The sequence below is a fragment of the Rhipicephalus sanguineus genome, chromosome 7 (genome assembly GCF_013339695.2).
Source record: "Rhipicephalus sanguineus isolate Rsan-2018 chromosome 7, BIME_Rsan_1.4, whole genome shotgun sequence".
NCBI classification, from domain to species: Eukaryota; Metazoa; Arthropoda; class Arachnida; order Ixodida; family Ixodidae; genus Rhipicephalus; species Rhipicephalus sanguineus.
The window spans coordinates 158927349-158933406 of record NC_051182.1 but is presented as its reverse complement, the minus strand read 5'-3'; the positions used below and the strand labels follow the sequence as shown (position 1 = coordinate 158933406).

The window sequence follows — 6058 nt, the reverse complement described above, 5'->3', positions numbered from 1 at the left end:
TAATGCCGCGCCCGTCTCTGCAAGTGACGTCGGACGCTCCGCACACCGAGGCGGTTGCCCATGGCAACGAGATAATTCTGTTTCTGTCTCGAACTTGGCGCAATGCGCCAAGTCGGCGGAGGGATCAGAGGTTGGACGCGGGCCGATGGTATATCAGATCGCGCCTTGCCGGTCGCCGTGCAGCGTCAACGCATAAGCTTTATACATTTGACACCGTGGGCACGCTATAATGGGAGGCTTTGGGTTAATTTTGAATCCACGAGCGTTTCTTGTTTGCGGTGTGCATCCGTTTTCTGCACTGTCATTCAAGTGACATTACATCGCAAAAATTAACGCGTCGTCATCTAACCAACTTTGTTTTTTCTTTGTCTGCACCGCACTATATGGTAAACGAACACTGCGGAGCCTCCGAAGCTTGTAAGCCGATAATAATAATATGGTATTTTAAGTCCCAAAACCCCGATATGATTATGAGGCACTCCGTAGTGAAGGAATCTGAAAATTTAGTTCGCCTGGGGTTCTTTAACGTGCACCTAAACCTAAGTACACGGGGCTGTACCATTTCGCCTCCATCGTAATGCCGCCGCCGCGGCCGGGTTCGAACCTGCGACTTTCAGGTCAGCAGCCGAGCACCGTAACCAAGCTTGTAAGCTTGGTTACTAACCAATAACTAACGGGACTTTTTCGCTCTCTTCTAATTCACCGGCACGCACCACACCTACTGCATCAAGTGGCCCATCATTCATACGCCCAATCAAGGCGGAAGGCACGCCGACCGACACGTCGAAATTCAATTACAGGGTTCAACGCCCTAAAAGCAAAACACGCTGGCGCTATGAGAGACGCCTCAGAGCGTCAGATCTGTATTATGGCGCTGATTTGAAACCACCTCACGAAGAATGCCGCTACGTGTTAATTATTGAGAAAGCGCATTACAACATGGTGTTCATTATTGGTGTGTTACTGGAACCTAGCCATGTTCTTGTTTCAAATATATTGCTTTATTGGAGCAGCAGCTAGACGTTGGCTGGGGCTTCAACCTATTCGTGGATTCGCGTACGCTTTTCGTATGCGCGAATACAAATGAAACGAACTAAAGAAACGTGCACTCTCCTTCGCGTATTGATTCCAAATTACTTTACAAATAATGAACGTTGATAATGTGCATGTGTTTCTCTAGCGTGCCCCCATATTTACCTGCAGGTTCGTTCTTTTTCTTTTTTCCTCCACTGAAACTTGGCCAACGCGACCGGGAATCAGACGCATCGATGTGCCAAGCCATTGCGATAAATGCTGCAGACAACGTAGCACGCCTACACTTTCACGAAGACGCATTCCGTCTACGTCTACCGTTCAGTGATGCATGGTGAGCGAAAACAGCTTCGCATGGCGAAATCTAGCGAATTTGCCAATCACGCGAGGCATATGAAACATACTCTCGCATGATGGAAAAAACAAACTGCGTTCAGGTTGCTGACCTCGAGGGCGCGGGTTCGATCCCCAGCCACGGCGATCGCACTTCGACGGGGAAGAAACGTGAGGAACACCCGCGTGCTTAGATTAAGGTGCACGTTAAACGCTAGGTGGTCTAAATTAATTCGGAGCCCCCCCCCCCCCTTCCCTCTAGAGCGTGCCTCCTAATCATAATCATCGAAATGCGGCTTCCGCGGCAGGGATTCGATCCCGCGACCTTCGTGTCAGCAGCCGAGCACGCCAACCACCTTATCCCTGAGGCGAACAACCAGCACGAGCTACGCTCTAAGTTTCCCACGCTCATTAATCTGCCGGACAAACAATAAAGTTCTTCCATTCATCCATTAAATACGGATTTCGAGGATCTAATCTTCGTAAAACATAAATGGTGCGTTGTGGCATGAACAGGTGAACGGGATCATGAAGGCGATTCAAATCACAACTTCTAATAAAATAATTGAGATCCGATAAGTGAAGTTCAGTTGGACGTATAGTACTACATTAATAGACAGGATAGCACAAACTTAAAGAAACACAAAGAACACACAGGACAGAGTGCTGACTTCAACTAACCTAACGTGCCTTCTTTGTGCCAGTACGTTTGTGTCATTTTATATTCATTACCCGACACCCGGAGTAGCAAGCCAGGCGACAAACCAGGCTAACCTCTCCGGGATTTTCATTAAAGATTTTTATCTCTCTCTCATCTACAAGCTATGCATCATCAACTAGGTTGACAGCAGATGTCACTGACGTAGTGCGTACCTCACCTCGTGCAAACGGTGTCACTTCAGTCGCTCCGCTTCACCAGTGAGGCATGGACACCGCACTTTCAATCACACTGTAGGTAAGCACTAAAATACTGCACGGCGTTCTCGCTGGAGTGCCGCAATTCGGTAACACCGCCGGCTGGCTCCCGTTCGCACCGGCTATCACAAAACCGCTGTGACATGTGCTTTCGCGACGCAAAAACGGAAGAGGCGAGGGAGCGAAGCCGAGAAGCGACGACTGACTCGGTCACGTGACTATAGCTCGCATCAGACTACGTTCTGTATCGGTCTCGCTTTTTTTTTTTTTTTCACCACGGATGAGACAGCAAGCGAACAGCGACGCCGGAATCGCAGCACCACTCGACATGTTATTTGTGTCGTGCGGTGGCTCTTTTTTAATCTTATTTTTTTTCTTTCTTGCTCGCGCGTGTATATCCATCCGTCCGTGAACCGCAGGTGGCCACGATCGGCTGACGGGAGCGTTGTTTCATATCTACCGCGCATGCCACGAACAAACCAGTGCGTGTCGCCGATTCGCGAGAGCGTTATCCGAAGCCTCTGTTTTCGGCTGCATGCGCTACTCAATACTGTGAAACCCGTTACTGAGTTGATGCATGGTTGATTCCAGAATCGCGGAGCTGCGAAACACGAAATAATTAATAAATTGCTCGGATTTTGCGTGCCAAAGCCACGTTATCATTAGGGCTCCGTATAATTTAGACTACCTGGGGTTCCGTAACGTACGTACTGTACATACATACGTGTGCTGACATGGCACAGTACATGGGACTCTAGCATTTCGCCTCCATCGAAATGCGGACCCGCCACGGTGGCCTAGTGGTTATGGTTGACTCCCGATTGACTCCCGGTCGCGGCGGCGGCATTTCGATGGAGGTGAAACGCTAGGGGCCCATGTACTGACATTTAGGTGTAGGTTAAAGGGCACCAGACGGGTCAGAATTTCCGGAGCCCTCGACCGCGCCGTCCCTCGTAATCATATCGTGGTTTTGGGACGCATAAAACTCCCAAAATTATTGTTACATTAGGCGAATGCATAAGGGACCCGGTGAGCTTTTTTTTATTTTTCTTATTTCTGCGAAGGCTAATAGGATGGCCTGTTCTAACTCACCGGCTGCTGTGAGTCGATGAGCGCGCATGTCTGTAGAGTATTTCCCTTGGGTCGAACACGCACAGCAACGTAGAGCGGAGCAATGGGGGATGAGGGTTCCGCCTGCGACTCCGAATAATCTACGTCGCCTTGCATATGTTACGACGGCAAGAAAAGGTAGCGCCGGCTTGAGACAAGGCGGTAATAAAACGCTTCCGCAGCCAAGAATAGTCCACAAAGCGTTGTCGTATACGCGCAAGAACGAATTGACGCCGTTATACTAGCACTAAAAATATTTGTCGTACGCTAATAAGTTCATTCTTGCAAGTAGTCGCTGTAAATTGTAGGTGGGCTGCAGTAGCGTAGCCAGAAATTCTTTTTTTCTTGAAGTACGGGGGGGGGGGGCGGAGTTTCACCCCCCCCCCCCGGCAATTACGTAAAAATGACGCCTAAGACGACTTGAAGGCGAGGGCCATCTTCTTTCTCTGGTACTTTTTCTCCTCAGTCGATTGCATTGATCCTGTTGGCATTGCTTCACGTTCCAGCTTGGACGCCCTGTGTACGGGATAAGCTGCAAACTAAGAGCCGAGTCCGCCTCGGCGGTGCAGTGGTTGCGGTGCTCGGCCGCTTACCCGGAGGTCGCGGGTTCGATCCCCGCCGCGGCCGTCGCGTTTCAATGGAGGCGAAATGCTAGAGGCCCATGTAGTACAGTGTGATGTTAGTAGTCATATCGTAGTCATATCGTGGTTTTGGGAGGTAAAACACCAGGTACTATTATTACCTTAGATCAGAGAGTTTCGCTGTATAGCAGGTCACGTCGCTTGAGCAAGCAAATGTGACGGAAAACGGCCGGACGAGGAGGCGGTCGCAATCACTGCGTGCTTGGGTCAGTGATGCGTGTGATTGTGCGGTTTGCATTGTCTGTATGCGGCGCCTACACGTACCAAAACCTAACCAGCGTATATTTTGATTTCTTTTTCTGGTTATCATTCGTTTGTGTGCCACGAAACACTACAGAGTTACGACAAGAGCTCACGTTGCGCGGAGCCAAGCTGCTTTATGAGTCATCGCTGTAGTTGAGGAGGTGCTCGGAGACAAGCGCATGTTTTGCGGGAGGACGAGCAGGAAGCGATGGAGCAAACAATGTCTCGCACAGACAGAAGGAATAATCACCGGGTCTCTTGCGCATTCGCTAAGACGACTCGAAGGTGAAAGGTTTGGCGCCTTTGCTTTGCATTAAATACGTACAGAGACGTACATTAAAGACGTACAAAGACGTACAGAGTTTACTTTTGCCGTCCACCCCTATGTATGTGGACGTCCGTTAAACGTTCATTAACTGCACAAATTTCACTAATGAATTGTCAGTAATTATATTTTGCTAATTAAGCACATCAATCACAATTCACTAATCACTGATAACTGTTACTAATCAACTTCACTAATTAATGCTTACCAACCACTAACAATGAAAGAAGGGGAATTGTTCGAGGGGCTAGTTTTTTGTTGGATGCAACCAAATGAAACCGAAGTCCATTTTAATCAGTTTTCAACTTCTGTCGTAATTACTGCACTACGATTAAGAACAAGAAATAAGGTCCCCTATGCGTTCATTCGTTTAACTTTCTGTTGGTTTCATTCGGTTGTGATTAATGACGTTCTAATGACTGCATCGACCGCTGTGACCATGATTATGTATGTATATCATACCTTCGTCCGCTTTGCGGATCGTTACACACCTGTGATATCACGGATGATATATGAAACGTTTCGCGTCGTCGCCGCGGTTTTCGTACAAGGCCACGTTCTCACGAGAAATGCAAGGCTTTCACCTTAGCAGCACTTCAATGTTTGTGTTAGTGTTAGTGTGCATGTGTATGGTTATGTTCGTAATGTATGTATGTGACGGATTTTATGTAGCATGATTACGTCATGTGCATGGGGCAGAGCGGACTTCATCGCGGCAAAGCGACTCCAAGCGGCTGTGCCGAGCCAACACCTTTTAGACTCTAACCGAATTCGAAGTGTTGACGTCACTAAGTGGAGGCAGCGGCAGCGGGAATTCGCTTTCTCCCGTTCCCGGTGGCCCGCTCGAGTGAGTCGCGTAGGTGGCGTAGGGAACAGCTCAAACGCGGATGGATACAACTCGAAACACGTGTCACTGGTCGTCATTAAGGAAGTCGCGGCATTTTTCTGAATAAAGAAACGGAATCGGCGGAAGAAACCTGCAATAATTAAACCTGTGACAGTTATCTATGAATGAAATATCGGCACCTAGCGAGAAAAACTGTCTACTCAAAAGCGCACTATGTTTAATGACGGAGGGAAAGTAGTGCGGCAGCACACCGATCCGTCAGGTTGTTTCTTGCTGCCTCACGTGGTTGGTACTTACGTCGGTCCTGTCAGTGCAGTGTGCCGTTTTTCCGAAGTTCTGTAAATGTCGTGCGTGCTGCAGCGTGTGTGGGGCATTGAATTCGTCTTACCGAGCAAGTTCTGTGTCCTTCTGTGGAGTGGCAATTCCGACTTGAAGTGCAAGGTGCGTGTTTTCCGATTTTCCAAGACGCGGAGCTGCGCAGAAAATGACTGCACGCGATTTCACCTGACAACTTCACTCCTTCACAGAACCCCAGGGCGAGTTTTGCTGCAGTTTATTCCACATATACTACCGAGCGTGATTAGAAGCACGACGGTCACCACTTCTAGAAAT

The 6058-nt window shown here is 48.7% G+C and overlaps 1 protein-coding gene across 2 annotated transcripts in view; it reads right to left on the bottom strand.

Moving 5' to 3' along the window:
- LOC125759387 (uncharacterized) overlaps window positions 1-2517 on the bottom strand; it is a 13815-nt gene extending 11298 nt beyond the window's left edge. The window contains exon 1 of one of the 2 annotated variants that reach the window (XM_049418062.1): window positions 2239-2517. The gene's annotated coding sequence lies outside the window, so the exon portion shown is untranslated. The remainder of the gene's footprint in view (window positions 1-2238) is intronic. The other variant, XM_049418063.1, reaches the window with a different exon arrangement.
- Between the last annotated feature and the right edge of the window lie 3541 nt (window positions 2518-6058).